At 44.5% G+C, this 26300-nt stretch overlaps 1 protein-coding gene and 1 non-coding gene across 7 annotated transcripts in view; one reads left to right on the forward strand and one right to left on the reverse strand.

Annotated features, from left to right (window-relative positions):
* NCOA3 (nuclear receptor coactivator 3) overlaps positions 1-9026 on the reverse strand; it is a 152442-nt gene extending 143416 nt beyond the window's left edge. For 4 of the 6 annotated variants that reach the window (XM_058433254.1, XM_058433253.1, XM_058433252.1 and 1 more), the window contains exon 1: positions 7944-8056. The gene's annotated coding sequence lies outside the window, so the exon portion shown is untranslated. Of the gene's footprint in view, positions 1-7943; positions 8078-9004 lie in introns of those variants that run through there. The other 2 variants (XM_032142946.2, XM_032142941.2) reach the window with 2 other exon arrangements.
* A 9099-nt stretch (positions 9027-18125) lies between these two features.
* LOC116461589 (U6 spliceosomal RNA) lies at positions 18126-18233 on the forward strand. Its single transcript, XR_004246121.1, has one exon. It is a non-coding gene; the product is annotated as a U6 spliceosomal RNA (small nuclear RNA).
* The last annotated feature ends 8067 nt before the right edge of the window (positions 18234-26300 follow it).

Genomic DNA, 26300 nt, shown 5'->3' on the forward strand with positions numbered 1-26300 from the left:
CCGTCTCTACTAAAAATACAAAAAAAAAAATTAGCCGGGCGCAGTGGTGGGCGCCTGTAGTCCCAGCTACTCGGGAGGCTGAGGCAGGAGAATGGCATGAACCCAGGAGGCGGAGCTTGCAGTGAGCCGAGATCGCGCCACTGCACTCCAGCCTGGGCAACAGAGCAAGACTCCGTCTTAAAAAAAAAAAAAAAAAAAAAAAAAAGATTACTGAGTAACTCTTACAACATTTTCAAATAAAATTGCCAAAATTTTTTTAATAGAGATGGGGGGGGGGTCTTGCTATGCTGCCCAGGCTGGTCTTGAACTCCTAGGCTCAAGCAAGTCTCTGGCCTTAGCCTCCCAAATTGCCGGGATTACAGGTGTGAGCCACTGCACTCAGCCCAAAAATTGCCAAACTTCAATCTGGAAACAAACTCAAGCTGACATAGCTACTCTACAAGATGACCTAAATTAAATAATCCATTTCAATGACAGCAATTTCACTGAGAGTAAAGAAAATAACACTTGCTTTTCTTACACGAGAAGGAGGCGGCTGAAAATCCCTCTCTCTCACACACACACTTTTACCCAATTATAGCATATACTGTGATGAAGTCAGGAGATTAAAGTCCCTTTTGAGACAGGGTCTCATTCTGTCACTTAGGCTGGTGTGCAATGGCACAACCACAGCTCATTGCACCCTCAACCTCCTGGGCTCAAGTCATCCTCCCAGCTCAGTCTCACATGTGGCTGGGACCACAGGCGCACATCACCATGCCCAGCTAATTTTTTTTCCTATTTTTTGTAGAGACAGGGTCTTACTTTGTTGCCCAGGCTGGTCTCAAATTCCTGGGCTCAAGTGATCCTCCTCTCAAAGTGCTGGGATTACAGGTGTGAGCCATGGGACCCAGCCTCTAAATTCTTTATAAGTCAGCACTGAAAGTTGCATCTAACTTCACACCGTTATCTGGTATGAAGAGCTTAATTCACTTACGTTCGATCAATAAAATTTAAATAAAAGAGCACTGTACATATCTACATAATGCCTTAAGTTTATAGAATTGTATAAAATAAGGAACCTTGGAAGACCATACAGAGCACCCTTTGTTTTAAAATTTTAAAAACTGGCCTAGAGAGATTGATTTGTCCAAAGCTTATAGCACATGCTTACAAATTATTCTCAACTCTGCCCTAGGTAAGTCTTCTTTTCAAAGTAACCAGCTAACAAAATATATTGATCAGGTACCAAAAAGGAAAAAAAAGGGTTTCACATGTAGATTTCTTTTTAATCAAAGTTCTGTTTTGAAACTGAACATATGATCATGCTGCTCTTTCAAACCAACAGCAATTAACTTTCATTTATAAAAATGTCAGTTTAGGACATTTCGATTATGATACACATTTTCTTTCAAAGTAAAATAATATGGCTTTAGATTTCATTTAAACAGAAGGGTAAAGAATATTTACTCCAAAAGTGCCCCTTTTTTGTTAAAATCCTTTCTTCCCCTCCCCATGCTTTCTCCTCTTTTGTACTAAAGTTCTCAAATGCATGAGATGGAGGAACAATACCACAATACAACTGCAGGCTTCCTGCCTACTAGTCAGTCATTATTCTTAAGTCTTCAGAATTTTCAAAACACTGCTTGGGTTGCTTTGAAATTCCTTCTTTCAGATTTTCCCTCCTTCATGGAACATCTATTTAAAAGAATGACTTCAAAACTGTCTTGCTGCACCCAATCCAAATTCTCTAAACAAACTAAAAATGCTAGCCTTCGATATGAAGGTGGGATGTAAATGCCTGAAGCTTGGCAAACACCAATCTAATAAAAGTACAGGACAGAAAGAAGTATATTTCTGGCCAAGCATAAGAACAGTCTTTTTTTTATATGTATATAAATTAGGCTTGTTTCTGAAAATTTACATATTTATATGGATAGTATCACGAAATTAAAAACTACATCATTACTATCCCTTTTTTTTAACAATACAATTTATAGACCTAAAAATCTCAAACTACATTGATAGCTGAGGAGAAAGGCGCTAAGTCAATTATTACTGACTTAAATTTCACACTAAAATGATGTATATTCATTTATTTTTTAAAAGTTGTTGGCCAGGCGTGGTGGCTCACACCTGTAATTCCAGCACTTTGAGAGGCCGACGCAGGCGGATCACCTGAGGTTGGGAATTCGAGACCAGCCTGACCCACATAGAGAAACTGCCATCTCTACTAAAAATACAAAATTAGCCAGGTGTAGTGGCACATGCCTGTAATCCTAGCTACTCAGGAGGCTGAGGCAGGAGAATCGCTTGAACCTGGGAGGCAAAGGTTACAGTGAGCCGAGATCGTGCCATTGCACTCCAGCCTGGGCAACAAGAGTGAAACTCCATCTCAAAACAAAAACAACAAAAAGTTGTTGGGTGCTCTGAGGATCAGGGTTAAATTAAAAATATATATATATATATGTTGTTGGGGACAGAAAAAATTAACAGCACCAGTCACCTGCAAACCTGGGGAATTTCACATTCTTCCAACCACACTTAGATGGTGGTAGTACTTACTAACAAACTTATTAGGTTGTTGACATAAACCAAGAGCTACTCAAAACATGGTGTAGAGGGGTGATATACATGCTCTGCCACTGCCCAGCTCAACATGCGTTCTTTCCTTTTTAAAGGTAAAAGCATTAAAGATGGAAGGTTCATGAACAACTTGTCAAATTGTTACAATAAATGGAAATTTTTCCAAAATCTCTAACACCTCTAACAAAAAGACTGTTTTAAACAATATTTAATAAAGTCTAATCCCAATACAACAAAATAATTTGGCCAGTCCCCTGGAGTTCGTTATAATGGGATTTAACTTGTACACTCAACATTCAATTAACCATAAGGCTTATCCTAATTGAGGATTATGCTGACTTCTGCAGTCCTTTCCCATCTACCCATCTACCACTCCAACTCAGATGCCATAGCCACCAAAAGCAAAGCCCCAGGAAGCAGATTATCCATTACCGTGTGATACCCAGGCCAAGATTCCCTTTTCATCATTATGTGACTAATCAATAGTTAAATTCAATAATCTAGTCACCCTGGTTTCCAAAAAGTGAAGCTGCATAACCCTCACTCATAGCCTCTAACCAAGGAAATTAAACATTTCAACAGAATACCTTTTCATAGGAATAACAGATGAAAAATGCCACACCCTTTCCTAGAACATATCAATAAAAAAATTAACAGAAAATTTAAAAAAAGACAGATGTTCCTAACAAAAATATTTAAAAAGCCAAACAAAAAAGACACTAGTCCATTTGCTCTTGGAATATTACTTTAAATGGGTAAAACCTGTTTGCCAGTCAAGTCGGACTCCTTTCCTTTGCCTTTAGGCCACAAAGTTTACTACACAGTTAGTTAAATAAACCCTATCACTGCCCCCCACTGTAAACTGACCTAGGCTGGCAGTACCTATCAAACTGAGTTAATGCTAACAGAATTTGGTACTGGTAGTATGCAGCCTAAGAAGATTATCCAGTTTGTGGATAAATCGGCCTTCTACTCACTGCAGGTCTCCCATTCTACTCCTGCTGTGTATCTTCTGGCCATTTTCCTGTTCATTTAAAAACTCTCCACCAGAAGGTAGGAAAGGGAAAGGCAATTAAATTCAATTCCATAATTTGTTAGGGGGCTGAAAATAGTTATGCTCTGGATAAGTTGCATCTTTAACCCAAAATAATCTTCTCCCAGAAACCCTCTCAGAAAAACGATGGACAAAATGAATTTACCTAGTAAAAACATGACCAAACTCACGGAATATGCCTCATTACCACAAAGCCCCTCCTCCACCTTAATTCTGAAGTGTTTATTTTGTAACCCCTCCCCAACCCCAAGAAGCACTCATAAAATGGGAGAAAATGGGCCGGGAGCGGACTGTAACCCCAGCACTTTGGAAGGCCGAAGCAGGTGATCGCTTGAGGTCAGGAGTTCGAGACCAGCCTGGCCAACATGAGGAAACCCCGCCTCTACTAAAAATACAAAAATTAGCCGGGCGTGGTGGTGAGCGCCGGTAGTCCCAGCTACTCCGGCAGGGGCTGAGGCACGAGAATCGCCTGAACCTGGGAGGCAGAGGTTGCAGTGAGCCAAGATCATGCCACTGCACTCCAGCCTGAGCAACAGAGTGAGACTCCGTCTCAAAAAGAAAAAAAGAGAAAATGCCTACTACATTTTACTGCAGCACTCAATCTCAAAGCTATTCCTGAGAATCCAAACCAACATAGTCCCCTTGTTTTTCAATTTTTTGAAGTATGAGAAAAAAATAAGAAAAAGTTAACATACATTTCCAATACTAATTTTCTGCTCTCAGAGCTTTAACCACTCAATAATACAAAAAACAAATATTTATACCAAGGATTCAAACCAAACTGCTACAGGTAATCTCTTCAATCATGATCAACAAGTCTTGTTTTTTTCTAGTCCTAGATAGCTTTACAGGGTAACAACTGTATTAAATTGTGACAAATCTGCTGTTGTAGACCAAAAGTCACTGGCGGCTAATATGCATTCTAAACTTGCAACAAATTAAAAGTTTTCAAAAGTACTCTACCTCCTCTGGCCAAAGTGTGAAATTATATAGTTTTTAAAAATGCAGGCTGGCATGATGGCTCACACCTGTAATCCCAGCACTTTGGGAGGACAAGGCAGGCGGATTACCTGAGGTTGGGAGCTCGAGACCAGCCTGGCCGACATGGTAAACCTTGTCTCTACTAAAAATACAAAAATAGCCGGGCGTGGTGGTGCGCACCTGTAATCCCAGCTACTTGGGAGGCTGAGACAGAAGAATTGCTTGAACCCAGGAGGCAGAGGTTGCAGTGAGCCAAGATCGCGCCACTGCACTCCAGCCTGGGCAACAGAGCAAAACTCCCTCTCAAAAGAAAAAAAAAAAGAAAAGAAAAAAAAAAAAACCACCCCTGCCCGCAAAAAAAAAACAACGAAAAAACCCAAAGCCGTTTATTTCAACCATCAATTTGGCATAGGACAATAGTAGAGTTTTTAAAATCTTACCCTATTGTCCAAACTAAAATTTATTTTTTAATTATTTTTTAAAAGACTTTTCAATTACAGTACACAAAGTTAAAATGAATTATTCCAGAATCATACTGCTAATGCACAAGACAGAATTTTTTTTTTTTTTTTGAGACGGAGTCTCGCTCTGTCGCCCAGGCTGGAGTGCAGTGGCGCAATCTCGGCTCACTGCAACCTCCGCCTCCCGGGTTCAAGCCATTCTTCTGCCTCAGCCTCCTGAGTAGCTGGGACTACCGGCGCTCACCACCACGCCCGGCTAATTTTTCTATTTTTAGTAGTGACGGGGTTTCACCATCTTCGCCAGGCTGTTCTCAAACTCCTGACCTCGTGATCCACCAGCCTTGGCCTCCCAAAGTGCTGGGATTACAGGCCTGAGCCACTGCAGCTCGGCAGGAAGAACTGAATTCGTTAAAAGAAAAAAAAGACACACTTAGCTTTTATCTTTAATGTAATGTCCCTGCAAGAAAGCTTATTTCAAAAGACCAGTCAAGAAGACATTAGTAAGCAACCATTTTTAAACTACTTTTTATTTGCATATCGCCTAGAAAAAGGGTCCCAGGTGCAACAGTACTTCACTCCTTACTGAATTCTATTTTATTTGCTCAGGAGGTGAGTGGCACTTTTTAGAAATAATTTTTATACAGAGAAGGAAATGCACAGCATAATCATTTTCAAAATACAGTGAAATTATTTAATATAATCTTTAATAACCTAGCTCTAATATCACTGAATTTCCTTAACAAATTGTTAGTGTTGGCAAATTGTTAAAACCATTCTAAAATATAAAAATATAAATCTCGCTATTGATGCTCAGGTTGTTGTACATTTTCAAAGCCTTTGTAGTTAAATATCTTATGGTAGAAACATTTCCTATAACTGCTCTAGAAATATTACAGCCTCCCGCTTAGTCCACGATTCCCATCTTCTATATGCCAAAAGCTGGTATATGCCTTTTATTTCAAATGCTGATTGGACAATTAAGTCATTTCCACCTATACATAAAATGCCCCTATAATTTAGGATCACAGGCAATTTAGATTACTGCTCATTTAAATGCAGAACCTGAAGCAACCTCTAGTGACAGGAGCTACAGTGTTCAATATCATTTTACATGTTACAAGCAGAGGCTTCATTTTACATACAAACAATGAACCCTGGCAGAGTTCTTCATCCTAAAGCCCCACAGATTGTTATTTCTTTAACGGTATTAATAAATAAGGTGACATAAGCAGTAAGTTCAGAAGAGCTTTTTCCAATAGCTATCAACACTTTTTTTAAGACAGCAAAAACAGTATTCCCACATTTTCTGTTTCTTCTGTTCATTTTATTTCCCTGCTTTTGGTATCCAACAGAAGTGGTTTCAAATGAAAATCTTAAAATAATTACTCCAAAGACCAAGGATATTCTAAAAACCAGTAACAGTCTTTGCCTCTGAGAAGGGGAAACTGGAGGGTTTGGCGTGAAAGAGAGATTCACTTTTCAATGTTTGTACTTTCCAACTGGATATCATGCGGTAGAACCATATTCTAAATGAGCATACATTTAAAATATTTTCAAGAACAAACAATTCACAAACTTACAGATTTCCATTAACATTTTCGTTTGTGCAGCATTCGCTGAAGACCTAAGATTTTTATTCCTCCAATCACCTTCTCAACAACCTGCTGCAACAAATACTGAAGCTTTTTTGCAGCCAGGGATCAGTTAGCTGGATCCGAGGCCAGGCATTTAAATCAAAGAGATGCAGCAATCTTACTCAACACTACTACCACTCTCACGCATCTCATTCAACTCCATTTAAAACCACTGCAGCAAGACAGCTGGTACTCTCCTTCCTGTTTCTTTACCGTACAGGCTTAATAACAAAAACAGGTTGGTTTTGAAGCCCTGCTCAAATACTGCAAAAAGGAAGTCTTCGCATTCGGGAGGGGGAAAAAAAAGTTTCGACTTCGAGAGAATCTCATAGCTTCCGTGTCATTCCATTTGGGAATCCCAGACTCCTGCTAGTGAGGTAGATGCTCGCTCGCTCTCACTGCTGCTCTCTCGGTTAACTTTTCCACCCTAGATGCCCTCAAACTGCCTAGGAAGCAACTAAGTCTCCCAACGACCCATGGCTAGTTTTGTTAAGGCAGCTACAAGACAAGTAGTTTATTTAAATCATGACGAACTGAGTCGATGTTCATAAAATGAGAGATGGGGAGAGCAAAAAAAAAAAAGTAGTAATAAAGACAGCCAAACCCCAAATTTAATCAACCAACTTCCCACTTGCCATCTCCCAGCCTTCACACCAGAGATAGTAAAACGCCTTTTTACCGAGAAAACTAAGAACCTACCCGAGCCCAACATGAAAATTCCGCGGACAATTCGTGTTAAAATATTTTTTAAATACCCAAGTGAGGAGGAAACACAGCAACCAAATCTCACCCGGCTGGGAGGCTGGGGTGGGGGGGTCCCCGCGGCTTTTCCCTCCCGTGCTTCCCAGTAGCTGCTAAGGAGCCGGGGCAGCAGGAGGAGGACGCGGGGAGCTTTCAAAAGGGCTGGGGGGAGGCAAGAGGAAGAAAAAACTTTAAGGACAGAAGGGGAAAGTGGGCCCCTGCAGTCCCCCCGCAAACTCCGCGGGGACCCCCTCGGATCCCCAAGCCGGCTGCCACCCAGCTTCGTCTCCGCTCCGACCGCCGCGGGCCGCCCCCCGGGCTGAGGGGAAGCGGCGCGGCCCCGACACCCCGAAACTACCTCAGCGCGTCCCCCGGCCGGCGCGCCCCTCAGTGCCTCGGCAGATCTGAAGCCGCTGGCTCTCGCAGCCTGGGGAACTCGCCCCTCTTCCCTCCGCCTCGCACTCCACCCCCTCGCTCGCCACCGCCTCCTCCTTTATCTCCACTCACCTCCCGCCGCCATTTTCCTCGCAGCTCAGCTTTAAATCGGAAACTCGCCGCTCAGCCCGCAGCCGCCGCCGCCACCGACCAAGCCGCAGCCGCCGCCGTCGCTGTGGAGGGGCTGAGGCGGCAGCAGCTGAAGTCGCCGCGCGGGGGCCACTGGGATATGTAGTCCCGAGGCCACGCCCAGCACTACCGGTCCCAGGGGGCCTTGCGCGGCCGGCCTAGGGTTCCAGCACCCCCCGCCCTGGCTTCCGCGGCGGAGGGCGTGGCCACGTGGGCTCGTGCGGCTTCTTTCGCCCAGCATCAACTGGGAGCTCCCTCAGGATCCGGAGAACCGGAATGCAGTCCTAGCCCTGCCCTTAATTTTTTTCATATTTGCCTTCGTCCAGTAATACCTAACATTTGTGAAGCGTTTCTGGTATGCCAAGCACGGATCCTCAAAATAAGCATCCCGTAGGGACCATGATCATCCTCATTTTTCAGATGAGCGAACTGAAGCACAAGGTCGGAAGCCACGAGGCTGTTCCTTAGCTGCTAAAGTCACTGGGTGAAATGTTGTTGGGCAGCAGTATATTCACGGTATATTTAGTCCCGAAGTATCATCCCACAGCGTATTTATGACTTACAATAAAGAACAGCTTGCTTTACAGTGGAAAGATCTGGCAGGCACCCCCTTATCAAGTGATCGAACTTAGCACCACCAATAATGGGTCAGGACTTGTTATGTGTCTCCTAATATGATGCAGTGGGGAAAGCATATTGCTACCTCTGTCGTATACTTGCCACATACATACACACAAAAAGCTTACCTGAATCTAACCATGAAAAAATAAACGAATTCAGAATGTGGGACAGTCTACACAACATCTAGCCTGGGTCTTTTAAAATATGACAGCATGAAAGAGGTGAAAACCAAACGCAATAGGTGAGACTTGATTGGATTCAGGATGTTTTTTTATGTAAAAAGAATTTGGGGGGCAATTTCAATGTGGACTGTATGTTAGATAATATTGAGTCAGTATTAGATGTGTTGAGTGTAAATAAAATAGAATAATCTGACCACTTACCACCTCCATGGTCAGCACCATCATTTCCCACCTGGACCACTGCAACAGCCTCCTCAGTGTTCTGCCTGCTTCCACTCTTTCTCCTTAGAGTCTATACTCAACACAGCAGCCAGAGGGATCCTGGTAAGAACCAAGTCAGTTTATGTCCCTCCTGCAAAATTCTTGCAGTAACCTGCAAAGCCCTATACAGCCTGTCTCTTGCCCTCCCCTTCCCTCTCTAAACTCATCACCTTCTTCTCTTCCACTCACTTCTGTAACTCAGCTACACTGGACTCCTTGGCCTCTCCAATGTGCTTAGCACACTCTGGCCTTAAAGATCGTGCACTTGCTATTTCCTCTGCCAAGAACACTATTTTCCCAGAAAACTCAAATAACCCATTCCCTAATCTCCCCATGGTCATTGTCCAAATGTCACTTATTCAGTGAGGCTTTCCCTAATTGCTCTGTTTTAACTTCCTGCCCACTCTGATCCCAGCTTTCCCTACTCCTATTCCTTTCTTTATTTCTTTTCAGAGCATGAATTACCATTAAAATCACGATATATTTCTGTTTACTTATGTTATTTAAAATATCTCATTTCCACTGGGTGCGGTGGCTCACACCTGTAATCCCAGCACTTTGGGAGGCCAAGGCAGGCAGATCACCTGAGGTCGGGAGTTCAAGACCAGCCTGACCAACATGGAGAAACCCCGTCACTACTAAAAATACATAATTAGCTGGGCATGGTAGCACATGCCTGTAATCCCAGCTACTCAGGAGGCTGAGGCAGGAGGATCACTTGAACCTGGAGGCAGAGGTTGCAGTGAGCCGAGATGGCACCATTGCACTCCAACCTGGGCAACAAGAGTGAAACTCCGTCTCAAAAAAAAAAAAAGTAAAAATTAAAAAATTAAATATCTCATTTCCAGGCCGGGCACGGTGGCTCACACCTGTAATCCCAACACTTTGGGAGGCCAAGGTGGACGGATCACCTGAGGTCAGGAGTTCCAGACCAGCCTGCCCAACATGGCGAAACCTTGTCTCTACTAAAAATACAAAAAATTAGCTGGGCACGGTGGCAGGCACCTGTAATCCTAGCTACTCGGGGCCGGGCACGGTGGCTCACGCTTGTAATCCCGGCACTTTGGGAGGCCGAGGCGGGCGGATCACGAGGTCAGGCGATCGAGACCACGGTGAAACCCTGTCTCTACTAAAAATACAAAAAAAATTAGCCGGGCGTGGTGGTGGGCGCCTGTAGTCCCAGCTACTCGGAGAGGCTGAGGAGTGAGCCGGATGGCCATGATCCAGCCTGGGGCAGAGATCCGTCTCAAAAAAAAAAAAAAAAAAAAAAAAAAAAAAAATCTAGTATTGGATTGAACCCGGGAGGCAGAGGTTGCAGTGAGCCGAGATCATGCCACTGCACTCCAGCCTGGGCCACAAGAGTGAAATTCTGTCTCAAAAAAAAAAAAAAATCTTTCCACCAGGGCACAGTGGCTCAGGCCTGTAATCCCAACACTTTGGAAGGCCGAGAGATTGCTTGAGCCCAGGAGTTCAAGACTGGCCTTGGCAACAAAGCAGAGACCCAGTCTCTACAAAAAATTTTAAAATTAGCTTGGTGTGGTGGCGCCTGCTTGTATTCCCAACTACTCAGGAGGCTGAGGTAGGAGGATTGCCTGAGTAGGGGAGGTCAAGGCCACAGTGAGCCATGCTTGCACCAGTGCACTCCAGCCTGGGTGACAGAGTGAGACTCCATTTCAAATATATATATATATATATATATAAAATAAAAATAATAAAATAAAATACTGCGTTAGGTGCTGAGAACCCAGAGATGAAATGCTCACACATGTATGGCCTTTCACCTCAGCAACTGCACCTGTCTCCTAGCTACTCTCCTTTCTTCTCTCCCATTGATCCTATACAAGGCACTCCCAATACAGTAGCCAGAGAGATCCTTGAAAAATCACGTATTAAATCATGTTACTTCCAACCTAGGCAGGGTACGGTGGCTCACGCCTGTAATTCCAGCACTCAGGGAAGGCAAGGCAGGTGGATCATTTGAGGTCAGGGTTTTGAGGCCAGCCTGACCAACACAGTGAAACCCTGTCTCCACTAAAAATACAAAATTAGCTGGGCATGGTGGCACACACCTGTAGTCCTAGCAACTTGGGAGGCTGAAGCAGGAGAATCTCTTGAACCCAGGAGGCAGAGGTTGTAGTGAGCCAAGATCATGCCACTGCACTCCAGCCAGGGCAACAAGAGCGAAACTCCATCTCAAAAACAAAAAAAAAAAAACAGAAAACTTCCAACCTAAACAGCTTCGAATGGCATCCCACTGCATTTGGGATAAAACTCAGACCCTAGTTGGGTGTGGCGGCCCACGCTTCTAGTCCTAACTACTCAGAAAGCTGAGGTGAGAGGATTGCTTGAGCCCAGAAGTTCGAGGCTGCAGTGAGCTGTAATTGTGCCAGTGCACTCCAACCTGGGTGACAGAAGGAGACCCTGACTCCATTTAAGAAAACAAACTACTCTGACCCTAATTGATTTGGTCTCTGCTCCCCTCCCTGATCTCAGGTGATATATCTTTCCCTATTTCTCACCCCATGTCACATTAACATTCCTGAACACACCAAGCATATTCCTGCCTCAGGACCTGTGCACCTGTTGTTCCTTTTGTCTAGAATTTTCTTTCCTCCTGGCTTGCACTCTATTGCCATTCAAGTCTCTGCTGCAATGTCTCCTTCTCGGATAGAACTTCTAAAGCACTAAACACACACACAGACACAAACACAGTCATATCACTCTGCTTTGTCTTCATAATGATTCATACCATACACCATCTGAATTTTTTTAGAATTTTCTTTTTTTTTTTTTGAAATGGAGTTTCACTCTTGTTGCCCAGACTGGAGTGCAATGGCGTGATCTCGGCTCACCACAATCTCCGACTCCCGGTTTCAAGTGATTCTCCTGCCTCAGCCTCCTGAGTAGCTGGGATTACAGGCGCATGCCACCATGCCCAGCTAATTTTTTGCATTTTTAGTAGGGATGGGGTTTCTCCATGTTGGAATGCAGTGGCACAATCATGGCTCACTGTAACCTCAAACTCCTGGCTCAGCTGAATTTTTGTGAGACAGAGCCTTGCTCTGTTGCCCAGGCTGGAGTGCAGTGGTGTGATCTCAGCTCACTGCAATCTCCGCCTCCTGAGTTCAAGGGCTTCTTCTGCCTCAGCCTCCCGAGTAGCTGGGATTACAGGCATGTGCCACCACACTTGGCTGATTTTTGTATTTTTAGTAGAGATGGGGTGTTACCATGTTGGCCAAGCTGGTCTTGTACTCCTGACCTCAAGTAATCCAACCTCCTCAGCCTCTCAACATGCTGGGATTACAGGCATGTGCCACTGTGCCTGGCAAACATTGGCAGAGTTTGATGGAACCTGTAGGTGATCTTGTAGTGAGTGACATGTGGAAACACTGCTCTAGACTCAAAATCTAAGCCAAATGAGTGACATGCTCTAAAAGATAGTCTGTGGAGGTGCCCACCATCATTCTTTCCTGCTGTTTGCACAAGCCACTCCTACATTGAGAGGTAGGCTTTATTTCCTCTTCCTTGAATTGGAGTTGGCTCTGTAACTGTTTGACCAATGGAAATGGTGGAAGTGATGTCACGGAACTTTCAACTCTAGGCTTTAAGATGATTGGGGTGGCTCATGCCTGTAATCCCAGCACTTTGGGAGGCTGAGGCAGGTGGATCACCTGAGGTCAAGAGTTCGAGACCAGCCTGGCCAACACGGTGAAACCCCATCTCTACTAAAAGTACAAAAATTAGCCAGGCGCCATGGCACATGCCTGTAACCCCAGCTACTCTGGAGGCTGAGGAAGGAGAATCGCTTGAACCTGGGAGGCAGAGGTTGCAATGAGCCAAGATTGTGCCACTGCACTCCAGCCCAGGCAACAGAGTGAGACTCTGTCTAAAATAAAATAAAATAAAATAAAATAAAATAAAATAAAATAAATAAAATAAAGATGATTGGCAGCTTACACTTTCTTCCTCATGGAACCCAGCTGCCAGATTATGGGAAGCCCAAGCCACATGGAGGGGCTACATGAAGTAAAATTGAGGCACTCCACTTGGCAGCCCCAGCTGAGATTCCAGGCAAGAGCCTGCAGTAACTGTCAGCCATGCAAATAAGTCTTCTCATACATTTCAGTCCTTAGAGGCCCCAGGTGACTATAGCCTTGACCAGAACATTGTGAAAAAAAAGTTATAAAAAAGGAAAATTGGTAGTTTTTAAAAATAAAAATAAATGGCCAGGCACAGTGGCTCATGCCTGTAATCCCAGCACTTTGGGAGGCCAAGGCAGGTGGGTCATTTGAGGTCAGGAGTTCGCGACCAGCCTGACCAAGATGGTGAAACCCTGTCTCTACTAAAAATACATTTAGCTGGGCATGGTGGCACACACCTGTAATCCCAGCTACTCAGTCTGAGGCAGGAGAATCACTTGAACCCAGGAGTCAGAGGCTGCAGTGAGCCGAGATCACACCACTGCACTCCAGCCTGGGCAAGAAGAGTGAAACTCCATCTCAAAAAAATAAAATAAAATAGAAAATAAAACTAAATAGGCCGGGCACAGTAGCTCACGCCTGTAATCCCAGCACTTTGGGAGACCAAGGTGGGCAGATCACAAGGTCAGGAGATCGAGACCATTCTGGCTAACATGGTGAAACCCTGTCTCTACTAAAAATACAAAAAATTAGCCAGGGGTGGTGGCAGGAGCCTGTAGTCCCAGCTACTCGGGAGGCTGAGGCAAGAGAATCGCTTGAACCCAGGAGGCGGAGCTTGCAGTGAGCCAAGATCGCGCAATTGCACTCCAGCCTGGGTGACAGAACGAGACTCCGTCTCGGAAAAAAAAAAAAAAAAACTAAATCATAATTAAATAATTTTTTTAAAGAAAGAACTAGAACAGGCCGGGCATGGTGGCTCACACCTGTAATCCCAGCACTTTGGGAGGCCGAGGCGGGTAGATCATGAGGTCAGGAGATCGAGACCATCCTGGCTAACATGGTAAAACCCCATCTCTACTAAAAATACAAAAAATTAGCCGGGCTCAGTGGCGGGCGCTTATAGTCCCAGCTACTCGGGAGGCTGAGGCAGGAGAACCGCGTGAACCTGGGAGGCAGAGCTTGCAGTGAGCCAAGATTGCACCACTGCAGTCTGGCCTGGGTGAAAGAGTGAGACTCTGTCTCAAAAAAAAAAAAAAAAAAAAAAGAACTGGAACAGAAGAACCATCCCACTGAACCTAATCAACCAAGAGAATCATGGGAGATAATAAAGATGTCCTTTCAGCCACTAATCTTTACAGTGATTTGCTATGCAGCAATGGATCATTGAAATACTATGTAAGTGTGGGCCGGGCGTGGTGGCTCACGCCTGTAATCCCAGCACTTTGGGAGGCCGAGGCGGGCAGATCACGAGGTCAGGAGATCGAGACCATCTTGGCTAACACAGTGAAACCCCATCTCTACTAAAGATACAAAAAATTAGCCAGGCGTGGTGGCAGGCGCCTATAGTCTCAGCTACTCGGGAGGCTGAGGCAGGAGAATGGCGTGAGCCCGGGACGCGGAGCTTGCAGTGAGCCAAGAGAGCGCCATTGCAGTCCAGCCTAGGCGAGAGAGCGAGACTCCATCTCAAAAAAGAAAAAAAGAAATACTATGTAAGTGTGAAGTTTTGTTGAACTGTGGCTGAGAACTTTTAATAGGTAGGAAGAATAATTTCAAATTCTGAAATTATCCCCCAATAAAATTGGCTTGGTCTAGGGGACCCAAGGGCACAAATTCTCTGAGGATAGCATTAGAAGCTCAACTAGAACAAGCCCTCCAAAAATAAAGAGATCCTGCCTACAAATATTTCTGAGTGCATGAAGCCTCTACTTGCATGCTGCCAGGATGACTGTGTACTTCCTCAAGGGCAGCTGTGCCAGTTAGGATTCTTGGGTTGCAAGCAACAGCAATAGACTCTGAAATGTAGCAAAATGATATCCAGGAACTCAAAGAATCAATGGGAAGGCTGGAGGGCCAGGTCAGAAATATCAGAAACAAAGGGAAGAAAAGAAGAAAAGTAAAAGTGAATAAATAAAAAAAGATTTAAAAAAAGAAAAAGAAAGCAAGGGAAGAGAAGATACTTGAAGATACTTGAACATCTTTAGCTTTTCTCTTTTTTTTTTTTTTTTTTTGAGACAGAGTCTCACTCTTGTCACCCAGGCTGGAGTGCAATGGCGCAATCATGGCTCACTGCAACCTCCACCTCCGGGGTTCAAGCAATTCTCCTGCCTCACCTCCCAAGTAGCTGGGATTACAGGCATGTGCCGCCACACCTGGCTAATTTTTGTATTTTTAGTAAAGACAGGATTTTACCACTTTGGCCAGGCTGGTCTTGAACTCCTGACCTCAGGTGATCCACCTGCCTTGGCCCCCCAAAGTGCTGGGATTACAGGTGTGAGCCACCCTGCCTGGCCATACTTGAACATCTTATCTGAGACCAGCAGTAGATCTAGAGAAGACCAATCATTTTATGCTGTCCTCTCATTACCCTATTCCAAGATTCAAATTCCAAAGAGTAATCTGTTCAATTGATCTAGCTTGGGTCACATGTTTTATATGAAAGGAACTCTAGACCAGTAACAATGGTAACTAGCCTGCTTGCAACTTACTGTCAAATGATTTAGGGAGAAAAAATGCATACACACAGAGAGAGAGTACAGGTGAGCAAATGTGGCAAAATGTGATCAATTAGTACATTTAGGTTTAGGGTACACAGGTTTGTGTTTTTTTGTTTGTTTGTTTGTTTGTTTGTTTTGAGGCAGAGTCTCACACTGTCGTCTAGGCTGAGGTGCAGTGGCGCGATCTCTGCTCACTGCAACCTCTGCCTCCTGGGTTTAAGCGATTCTCCTGCCTCAGCCTCCCGAGTAGCTGGGATTACAGGCACCTGCCACCAGGCCCGGCTAATTTTTTGTATTTTTAGTAGAGACAGGGTTTCACTATGTTGGCTAGGCTGGTCTTGAACTCCTGACCTTGTGATCCACCCGCCTCAGCCTCCCAAAGTGCTGGAATTACAGGCATGAGCAACCTTGCCCAGCCTTTGTTTTTATTTTTTGAGATGGAATCTCGCTCCATCACCCAGGCTGGAGTGTAATGGCACAATTTCGTCTCACTGCAACCTCTGCCTCCTGGGTTCAAGCGATTCTCTTGCCTCAGCCTCCCGAGTAGTTGGGATTACTGGCGTGCACCACCACCCCAGGCAAATTTTGTTTCTAGTAGAGATGGGGTTTCACCATGTTGGCCAGGCTAGTCTCAAACTCCTGACCTCAAGCAATCCTCCCGCCTCAGCCTCTGAAAGCGCTGGGATTACAGAAGTGAGACACCATGCCCGACTGATGTTTTTTGTTTTTTTTTTCTTTTGAGACAGGGTCTCATTCTGCTACCCAGGCTGTAGTGCAGTGGCATGATCACGGCTCACTGCAGCCTGGACCTTTTGGGCTCAAGTCATTTTCCTGCCTCAGTTTCTGTCCCTACTGCTATCTCCCACATTCTTCCCTCTTTCATTGTGTGAGATATAGCCAGATACCCTAGTGGTTAAGAGTGTGGGCTTTCCAGGAGTTCAAGACCAGCCTGGGCAACAAAGTGAAACCCCTGTCTCTACAAAATTAGAAAAATTATGGCCAGGCGCAGTGGCTCTGCCTGTAATCCCAGCACTTTGGGAGGGCCAGGTGGGCGGATCACTTGATCTCAGGAGTTTGAGACCAGCCTGGGCAACATGGCAAAACCCTGCCTGTACCAAAAAAAAAAAAAAAAAAATTAGCCATGTGTGGTGGCATGCGCCTTGAGTAGTCTCCCAGCTATTCAAGAAGCTGAGATGGGAGGATCACCTGAGCCAAGGAGGTTAAGGCTGCAGTGAGCCGAGATCGCAGGGCTCACGGTCTCAAAAATAAATAAATACATACATACATACATAAATTAGCCAAGTATGATGGTGTGCACCTGTAGTCCCAGCTACTGGGAGGCTGAGGCAGGAGGCTCACTAGAGCCAGGGAGGTCAAGGTGATTACACTCTATCCTGGAGTCTAAAAAAAAAAAAAAAAAAAAGAGAAAAAAGAAAATGTGGGCTTTGACACTCACTGCCTAACCTGCTAAGCTGGTTCTGCTACTTACAAAGCTGTGTGATAGTGGCTGGTTACTTGAACTTTCTGTGCCTCCATTTCCTAAAGTGAGAACACTGATAATGATAACAACAACAATAATGCTTATGTCATAGGGTATTATCAGGATTAAATAGAACAGCATAGTCAAAGCTCTAAACACAGTGTCAAGCACAAAGCACTCAAATGTTAATAATGATCATGTATGGCAGTTCCAAACTTGCTTCGTAGGGGTTAATATCCAAGGGTTAGTAACAATGTTCTCCTCCCTCACCCCACACCATATTTTGCTTCATTATAGTAATTACAGTGTGAAATTTCCCTGCAAGTGAAAATAGATTCCTTGGGTAGAAGCCTAAACCCTGCACATGCCTAAAACTCTGTTTCGAAATACCTAATCTGAAAATGAGCTGGCACAGCCCCAAGCTCCACCCCCAGGCTGTACTCTGAACCACTTTTCTCCCTGGGAAGGACACGCAACTGAGGGGGAAAGAGAGAGCAGAAGAGAGAGATCAAAAAATGCAATTCAGGGTAAACAAGTACTTGACTTCTTGTTTTGCTTAAAGAGGGGAAAAACACCCCTGAGAAGAATCATATTTAAGGCAGATTTTTGGAGATAAAGAGCAGCCTGAGCTTTACAACCCAGAGTCGCCTTGTTCATGCCTCTTCCTTTAAACTCAAATCAGGGTTTGGCGACCTGTGATTTTCGTGCCAGAGATGACACATGCGCCCGTTGGAATTGGCACCTGGCCTGGCTGCAACAGACTTGTCCTGCTCCACGACCTGCAAATGACTCCACAGCTGGAAGAATTTGAAGCCCAGCTCATTTTTGTTTTGTTTTTCCTTTCTAGCCTTACATATTAAACATATTTGCTTTGGAAGAAAAAATCATTTGCTATCAAATGCTTTAAAAGTATCCATTGTAAGAGGGCTAAAATACAAATAAGGACTATGCTCATGTTGGCAGCACATACACTAAAATTGAAACAATACAGAGAAGATTAGCATGGTCCCTGCACAAGGATGACATGCAAATTCTGTGAAGCATTCCAGTTTTTGGGGTTTTTTGTTTTTTTTTTTTGAGATGGAGTTTCGCTTTTGTTACCCAGGCTGGAGTGCAATGGCGCGATCTCGGCTCACAGCAACCTCTGCCTCCCAGGTTCAAGCCATTCTCCCGCCTCAGCCTCCCAAGTAGCTGGGATTACAGGCGCCCACCACCAGGCCCAGCTAATTTTTTGTATTTTTAATGGAGACGGGATTTCACCGTGTTGGCCAGGCTGGTCTTGAAATCCTGACCTCAGGTTATCCGCCTGCCTCAGCCTCCCAAAGTGCTGGGATTACAGGCGTGAACCACTGCACCCGACCCCAGGTTTTTGTTTTGTTTTGTTTTGTTTTGTTTTGTTAAGTGTTAACAACAATGTAGAGAAATTGAACCATTTGTACACTGTTGGTGGGACTGTAAAATGGTACACCATTTCGGCAAATTGGTGGGCAGTTCTCCAAAATGTTAAACAAAGAATTGCCATATGACCCATCAATTATACCCGTAAGTATATACTCAAGTGAATTGAAAACATATGTCCATGCAAAATCCTGTACAGTAACATCCTTAACAGGTTTGCAATGTAATTGATTGATAATAGCCACAGGGTTTTAATTTTTATTTTTTTAAAGCTAGAATCTTAACTTACCTTATACATTCACCCCTGGCATAGAACTGTTTGCATGCCCCAACATGTCTACTCCTTCCTAATCTGTAAGTACTAAATCACTGGAAGAGGGTTTATGCTCTCAAATAAGCTTACTGTCATCACTTTAAAACTCTATTTCTTTTTTTTTTTTTTTTTTTTTTTTTGACAGAGTTTTGCTCTTGTCGCCCAGGCTAGAGTGCCATGGCATGGTCTTGGCTCACTGCAACCTCTGTCTCCCAGGTTCAAGCAATTCTCCTGCCTCAGCCTCCCAAGCAGCTGGAATTACAGGCACCCACCACCATGTCCAGCTAATTTTTGTATTTTTAGTAGAGACGGGGTTCCACCATGTTAGGCAGGCTGGTCTTGAACTCATGACCTCAGGTGATCTGCCCACCTCAGCCTCCCTAGGTGCTGGATTACAGGCATGAGCCACTGCACCTGGCCCCCAAATTCATTTTTTAAAAAAGGAAGTGTTGGTCGGGCGCGGTGGCTCACGCTTGTAATCCCAGCACTTTGGGAGGCCGAGGCGGGCGGATCACGAGGTCAGGAGATCGAGACCACGGTGAAACCCCGTCTCTACTAAAAATACAAAAAATTAGCCGGGCGTGGTGGTGGGCGCCTGTAGTCCTAGCTACTCGGAGAGGCTGAGGCAGGAGAATGGCGTGAACCCGGGAGGTGGAGCTTGCAGTGAGCCGAGATTGCGCCACTGCACTCCAGCCTGGGCGACAGAGCGAGACTCCGTCTCAAAAAAAAAAAAAAAAAAAAGGAAGTGTTTTACTCCAGGGCTGGAGTCAGCCAACCTTTATATGATGGGATACTATGAGTCAGCCAAACTATATGTTGGAATATCATGTAATCAGTGAAACATTATGAAGCTGCTTAACACTCAGCAGTTAAAAAAGATCTCCCAGATACTTTACTTTTAAAAAAAGTTGTGGATACATTGTAGGTGTATATATCAATGGAGTACATAGGATGTTTTGTTACAGTCTTGCAATGTGAAATAAGCACATCACAGAGAATGGGGTCCAGACACTTTAAGTTAAAAAAAAAAAAAAGTAAAGCAGTATGTATAATAGGCCTTTTTTTGTGTGTTACAAAAATGTATATATATAGGCCAGACACGGTGGCTCACGCCTGTAATCCCAGCACCAAGGTGGGCGGATCACCTTAGGCCAGGAGTTCCAGACCAGCCTGACCAATATGATGAAACCCCATCTCTACTAAAAAAATACAAAAATTAGCCGGCCATCTTAAAAAACAAACAAACAAAAAACCTACAAAAATTAGCTGGGCATGGTGGCATGCACCTGTAATCCCAGCCACTCCAGAGGCTGAGGCAGGAAAATTGCTTAAACCCAGGAGGCAGAGGTTGCAGTGAGCTGAGATCGCACCATTGCACTCCAGCCTGGGCAACAAGAGCGAAAACTCCATCTCAAAAAAAAGAAAGAAATACAAGTGTCAATACTGAATTACAATGTGAAATATATTTGTTGCTGTCTGTGATTCAGCCAAAGGCTTGAAGACACTGAGCTAGGAGGGTGACTTTTTGGCCCCCACATTCTTTTTCATGACCTCAAACCTCTGGGCCAGGTTTGGTATATAGATCTGCGATCCCAATTCCTCTCAAGGGTAAAGTGAAGAGAGAAGTACTGCCAGTGGGAAGGCCATGGCTTCTGAGGTGGCCTTTTGAGGAACTGACTTAACCCTTGCCTTTTTCTAGAGACAGATAAATGTGAGGTGTTGCCATTCTTCGCAAATATTTTTATTTTATTTTATTTTATTTTATTTTATTTTATTTTATTTTATTTTTTGAGACAGAGTCTCGCTCTGTTACCCAGGCTGGAGAGCAAGGGTGCAGTCTTGGCTCACTACAACCTCCACCTCCTGGGCTCAAGCGATTTTCCTGCCTCAGCCTCCCGAGTAACTGGGATTACAGGCACATGTAATCCGCGGCCTGCCCTTATTTTTTATTTTATTAGAGACAAGGTCTTGCTCTGTCACCCAGGCTAGAGGACAGTGGTACAGTCATAGCTCACCGCAGCTCAGACTATTCCACTGCTTCTCAGGCTCCTGAGTAGCTGAGACTACAAGCGCATACCACCACACCCAGCTAATTTTTAAAATTTTTTTGTAGAGACAAGGTCTCACTATATTGCTCAGGCTGGTCTTGAACTCTTGGCCTCAAGTGATCCTTCCGCCTTGGCCTCCCAAACTGCTGCTTACACTTTGATTACAGGCGTCAGCCACTGCGACCAGCCTCTTCATTTATTTTTAACTTCTACAAAGGAAATGCGATATAAGTCCCTCAGCCACCCACTTCCTCTTCCAGAAGAGCCACCATTGCCAGTTTCTTAGGTATTATTTAAGAGATGCATTTACAAATAAACACACACACACACACACACACACACACATATTTATATATATTCTTTTTTTTTTTTTTTTCTGAGACAGACTCTCCCTCTGTCACCCAGGCTGGAGTGCAGTGGCGTGATCTCTGCTCACTGTAACCTCCGCCTCCCGGGTTCAAGCAATTCTCCTGACTCAACCTCCCAAGTAGCTGGGATTACAGGCATGCACCACCACGCCCAGCTAATTTTTTAAATTTTCAGTAGAGCCGGGGTTTCACCATGTTGGCCAGGCTGGTCTTGAACTCCTGACCTCAAGTGATCCACCTGCCTTGGCCTCCAAAAGTGTTGGGATTACAGGCATGAGCCACCGCATCTGGCCTATACATATATACATTTTTGTAACACAAAAAAAGGACTATTATACACACTGCTTTACCTCTTTTTTTTTTTTTAACTTAAAGTAGCTGGACCCCATTCTCCATGATGTGCTTATTTCACATTGCATGCCTGTAACAAGACATCCTATGTACCCCATTGATATATACACCTACAATGTATCCACAACTTTTTTTAAAAGTAAAGTATCTGGGAGATCTTTTTTAACTGTTGAGTGTTAAGCAGCTTCATAATGTTTCACTGGCTACATGGTATCCCATCATATAGAGTTTGGCGGGCATTTAAATGTTGGCTGACTCCAGCCCTGGAATAAAACACTTCCTTTTTTAAAAAATGTATTTGGCGACCAGGTGCGGTGGCTCACGCCTATAATCTCAGAACTTAGAGATGCCGAGGCGGGCGGATCACCTGAGGTCAAGAGTTAAAGACCAGCTTGGCCAACATGGTGGAACCCCGTCTCTACTAAAAATATAAAAATTAGACAGGTGTGATGGCGGGTGCCTGTAATTCCAGCTGCTTAGGAGGCTGAGGCAGGAGAATTGCTTGAACCCAGGAGGCAGAGGTTGCAGTGAGCCAAGACCGTGCCATTGCACTCCAGCCTGGGCAACAAGAGCAGTGAAACTCCGTTTCAAAAAAAAAAAAAAAAGTAAAGAAAAGAAATAGTGTTTTAAAGTGATGACAGTAAGCTTATTTGAGAGGATAAACCCTCTATCAATGATTTACTACTTACAGAGTAGGAACATGGAAGGAGTAGCCATGTTGGGGCATGCAAACAGTATCTACGCCAGAGGTGAATGTATAAGACAAGTTAAGATTCTAGCTTTAAAAAAAATAAAAATTTGCCAGGCGCGGTGGCTCACGCCTGTAATCCCAGCATTTTGTGAGGCCGAGGTGGGTGGATCACCTGAGGTCAGGAGTTCAAGACCAGCCTGACCAACATGGAGAAAACCCGTCTCTACTAAAAATACAGAATTAGCTGGGGTGGTGGCGCATGCCTGTAATCCCAGCTACTCGGGAGGCTGAGGCAGGAGAATCGCTTGAACCCAGGAGGCAGAGATTGCGGTGAGCCGAGATCGCACCATTGCACGCCAGCCTGGGCAAAAAGAGCGAACCTCCATCTCAAAAAAAAAAAAAAATTTAAAACCTTCTGGCTATTATCAATCAACTACATTGCAAACCTGTTAAGGATGTTACTGTACACGTCAGTCATGATGTCTGCCCCACTTACCCACAGACCCTTCTAAAGACAGGGCAGAAGTCACCTTCTTTGATACCATGTGACTGGCAACTTTTGCTCACACCACAGCTGATTGAGTCACACATGGGCATCAGCCCCAGGGGCAGCCAATGCATGGGTAGGGCAAGTGATTTATGAGATGGCTGGACCCAGAATATCTGGCCCAACAGGAACCAGGTTGACCTGTGAGATTACCACTTGGGATGCCTTTAAATTAGAAACTCTAGAGTAAATCAACTTTTTAAGAAAGGATTTGAAGCTGAAGGGATAAAAGATATATAAGACAGGAGGGAGTAGGGTGGGAAATGAAAGAACAGAAACTGAATATTCAGAGCTAGGGGGTAGAGAAAAGATACTAAAAAAAGCGCAAAGGTGGTCAATTTCCAGCAATACAGCAGATTAGATAGCCTGAAACACTCAACCCCACCCGCAAAAACATCTGGAAATTCTGAGTAAAAGATAACAAGTACTCTTTTAAACGAATCACAGGGTTCACAGGAAAGAAAGGGAAATCCCCCATGTCAAAAAACAAAAATGGAACTGAAACACAACGGGTAGTGTGAACTGATACTATGCCAGAGGAGGAGGTGTCACAGGTCTCAGAAAGCAAAGACCTCCAATTGCAATGCAAATGCAAGGGCAGGAAATCAGGCCTTGGGGCTCATATAATCCGAAATTACAACACAGAAATCATCCTCCTGGAGCTAGGAGTCAACCCACCAAGCAAAGGCGTAGGTTCAGATAATAGCATGTTTGCACAAAAACCATCGAAAGATGAGCTAATAATTAATTATTAAGGACACAAAAGAAGGTACCAAAATATGCAAACCGAATAATATTGTCAAAAAAAAAAAAAAAAAAAGCAGGTTTGATAAAGAACCTGGCTCAGGCCTGTAATCCCAACACTTTGGGAAGCCAAGGTGGGCAGATCACAACGTCAGGAGATCAAGACCATCCTGGCTAACACGGTGAAACCCCCGTCTCCACTAAAAATACAAAAAAATTAGCCGGGCATGGTAGCAGGTGCCTGTAGTTCCAGCTACTCGAGAGGCTGAGGCAGGAGAATGGCGTGAACCCCGGAAGCAGAGCTTGCACTGAGCCAAGTTCACGCCACGGCACTCCAGCCAAGGGACAGAGCAAGACTCCATCTCAAAATAAATGAATAAATACATAAATAAAATAAAAACTAATTTCTGGCTGGGCACGGTGGCTCACGCCTATAATCCTGGCACTTTGGGAGGCCGAGGCAGGTGGATTGCCTGAGCTCAGGAGTTCGAGACCAGCCTGGGCAACAACGATGAAACCCCATCTCTACTAAAATACAAAAAATTAGCCAGGCATGGCAGCATGCGCCTGTAGTCCCAGCTACTCAGGAGGCTGAGGCAGGAGAATCGCTTGAACCCGGGAGGCAGAGGTTACAGTGAGCTGAGATCGCGCCACTGCACTCCAGCCTGGGCAACAGAGCAAGATTCCATCTCCAAAAAACAAAAAACTAATTTCATTCTCTTTTTTTTCTTATTTATTATTACTTTTTTTTCTAGAGACATGGTCTTACTCTGTAGCCTAGTCTGGAGTGCAGTGGTGCAAACATAGTTCACTGCAACCTCAAATTCTTGGGTTCAAGGGACCCTCCAGCCTCAGCCTCTTGAGTAGTTGGGACTACAGGCATGTGTCACCATGCCTGGCTCAGGACTCATTTATTGAATGACACTATGTACCAGACCTGTCCCAAGCACATGCCAATGCAGTTCCTATTATGAAAGCTTACAGTCCGGACTTGACAAATTCCCAAATGACTACCCTGGAAAATTTCAACCCCCATACTGGGACTCAGTTTCTACGTTTGTGAAATGAGCAATTTAAACTCAATGTTTCCCCTAGTGTAGGTAAGATTATTTTTGGTAAAATAGTCGGGCACCATTAAAAAACACTGTGGAAAAGAATCTCTTTTTCATTTTTTTTTTTAAGTAGAGATCGGGGGTCTCACGATGTTGCCCAGGCTGGTCTCAAACTCCTGGCCTCAAGTGACCCTCCCATCCCGGTCTCCCGAAGTGCTGGGATTACAGCCGTGAGCTACCACACCCAGCCAGTCACCCTTTTTCCTTTCTTTCTTTTCCTTCTTTCTTTCCTTCTTTCTTTCTTTCTCTCTCTCTCTCTTTCTTCTTTCTTTCTCTCTCTCTCTTTCTTTCTTTCTTTCTTTCTTTTTTTTTTTTTCGAGATGGAGTTTGGCTCCCATTGCCCAAGCTGGAGTGCAATGGTGCGATCTTGGCTCACTGCAACCTCTGCCTCCTGGGTTCAAGTGATTCTCCTGCCTCAGCCTCCCGAGTAGCTGGGATTACAGGTGCCACCACCACCCCTGGCTAATTTTTTGCATTTTTTGTAGAGATGGGGTTTCACCATGTTGGCCAGGCTGGTTTCGAATTCCTGACCTCAGGTGATCCACCCATCTCAGCCTCCCAAAGTGCTGGGATTACAGGCTTGAGCCACCACGCCCGGCCTCAGTCACCCCCTTTTCAATCCTCTTCTAATTCTACCTCTAGTAGGAAGTCTCAATGTGGTGCAATCTCCTTTTCTGTTTTTGATTTTTTTGAGTCAGGGTCTCACTCTGTTGCCCATGCTGGAGTGCAGTGGCACAATCGTGGCTCACTGCATCCTCGACCTCCTGGGTTCAAGTGATCTTCCCACCTCAGCCTCCCAAGTAGCTGAGACCCCAGGCAGGTGCCATTATGCCCTGCTAATTTTTTTTTTTTTTTTTTTTTGTAGAGACAAAGGTCTCCCTATGTTGCCCAGGCTCGTCTCAAACTCCTGGCCTCAAAATATTCTCCCACCTCAGTCTCCCAAAGTGCTGGGATTACAGGCATGAGCCACCACCCCCAGCCCAATCTCCTTTATGACAAAGGACAAGCAGATCTGGACCCTAAAGCCTGTACAGGCAACAGTCTCCAGCCAGCATATAATCACATTGTGTTGTTTCACTGTCTTTATTTTTACTTCTAGCTCCCATTTATGGCAAGAGGTATAGGTTTTCTGCTTATGTATTGACATAACGTTTCCTTTTGAAATAAAATTCATATAGCTAAAAATAAGTGAACCGATGCAAGAAAAATGCTAACTAAATAATATAGATGGTACAGATATAAAAATGCTAAATAATATAGATGATATGGCAAAAATCATAAAGATAGAACAGGAACAACTCAAGTTAGGCAAACACAGATCTATTTCACTTGGCCCATTTTGCAGGCATGAAACCTAAGGCCCAGAGCAGGTAATAGAATCTCAGCATTATCTCGCTGCCTCCGACATGGCAAGGAAATTGCAGAGGATGGCTGTGCATTCAGAATTCGTTAGACAGTCATGAACTTCAGGAGATTCCAAGCCAGCAAGCAGGTCTGCCATTCAGGTATGCAGTTCCTGAATCCACAAGTGATTGTATTGCACCTTCCTT

The sequence above is a fragment of the Hylobates moloch genome, unplaced genomic scaffold, assembly GCF_009828535.3.
Source record: "Hylobates moloch isolate HMO894 unplaced genomic scaffold, HMol_V3 SCAFFOLD_21, whole genome shotgun sequence".
Classification (NCBI taxonomy): domain Eukaryota; kingdom Metazoa; phylum Chordata; class Mammalia; order Primates; family Hylobatidae; genus Hylobates; species Hylobates moloch.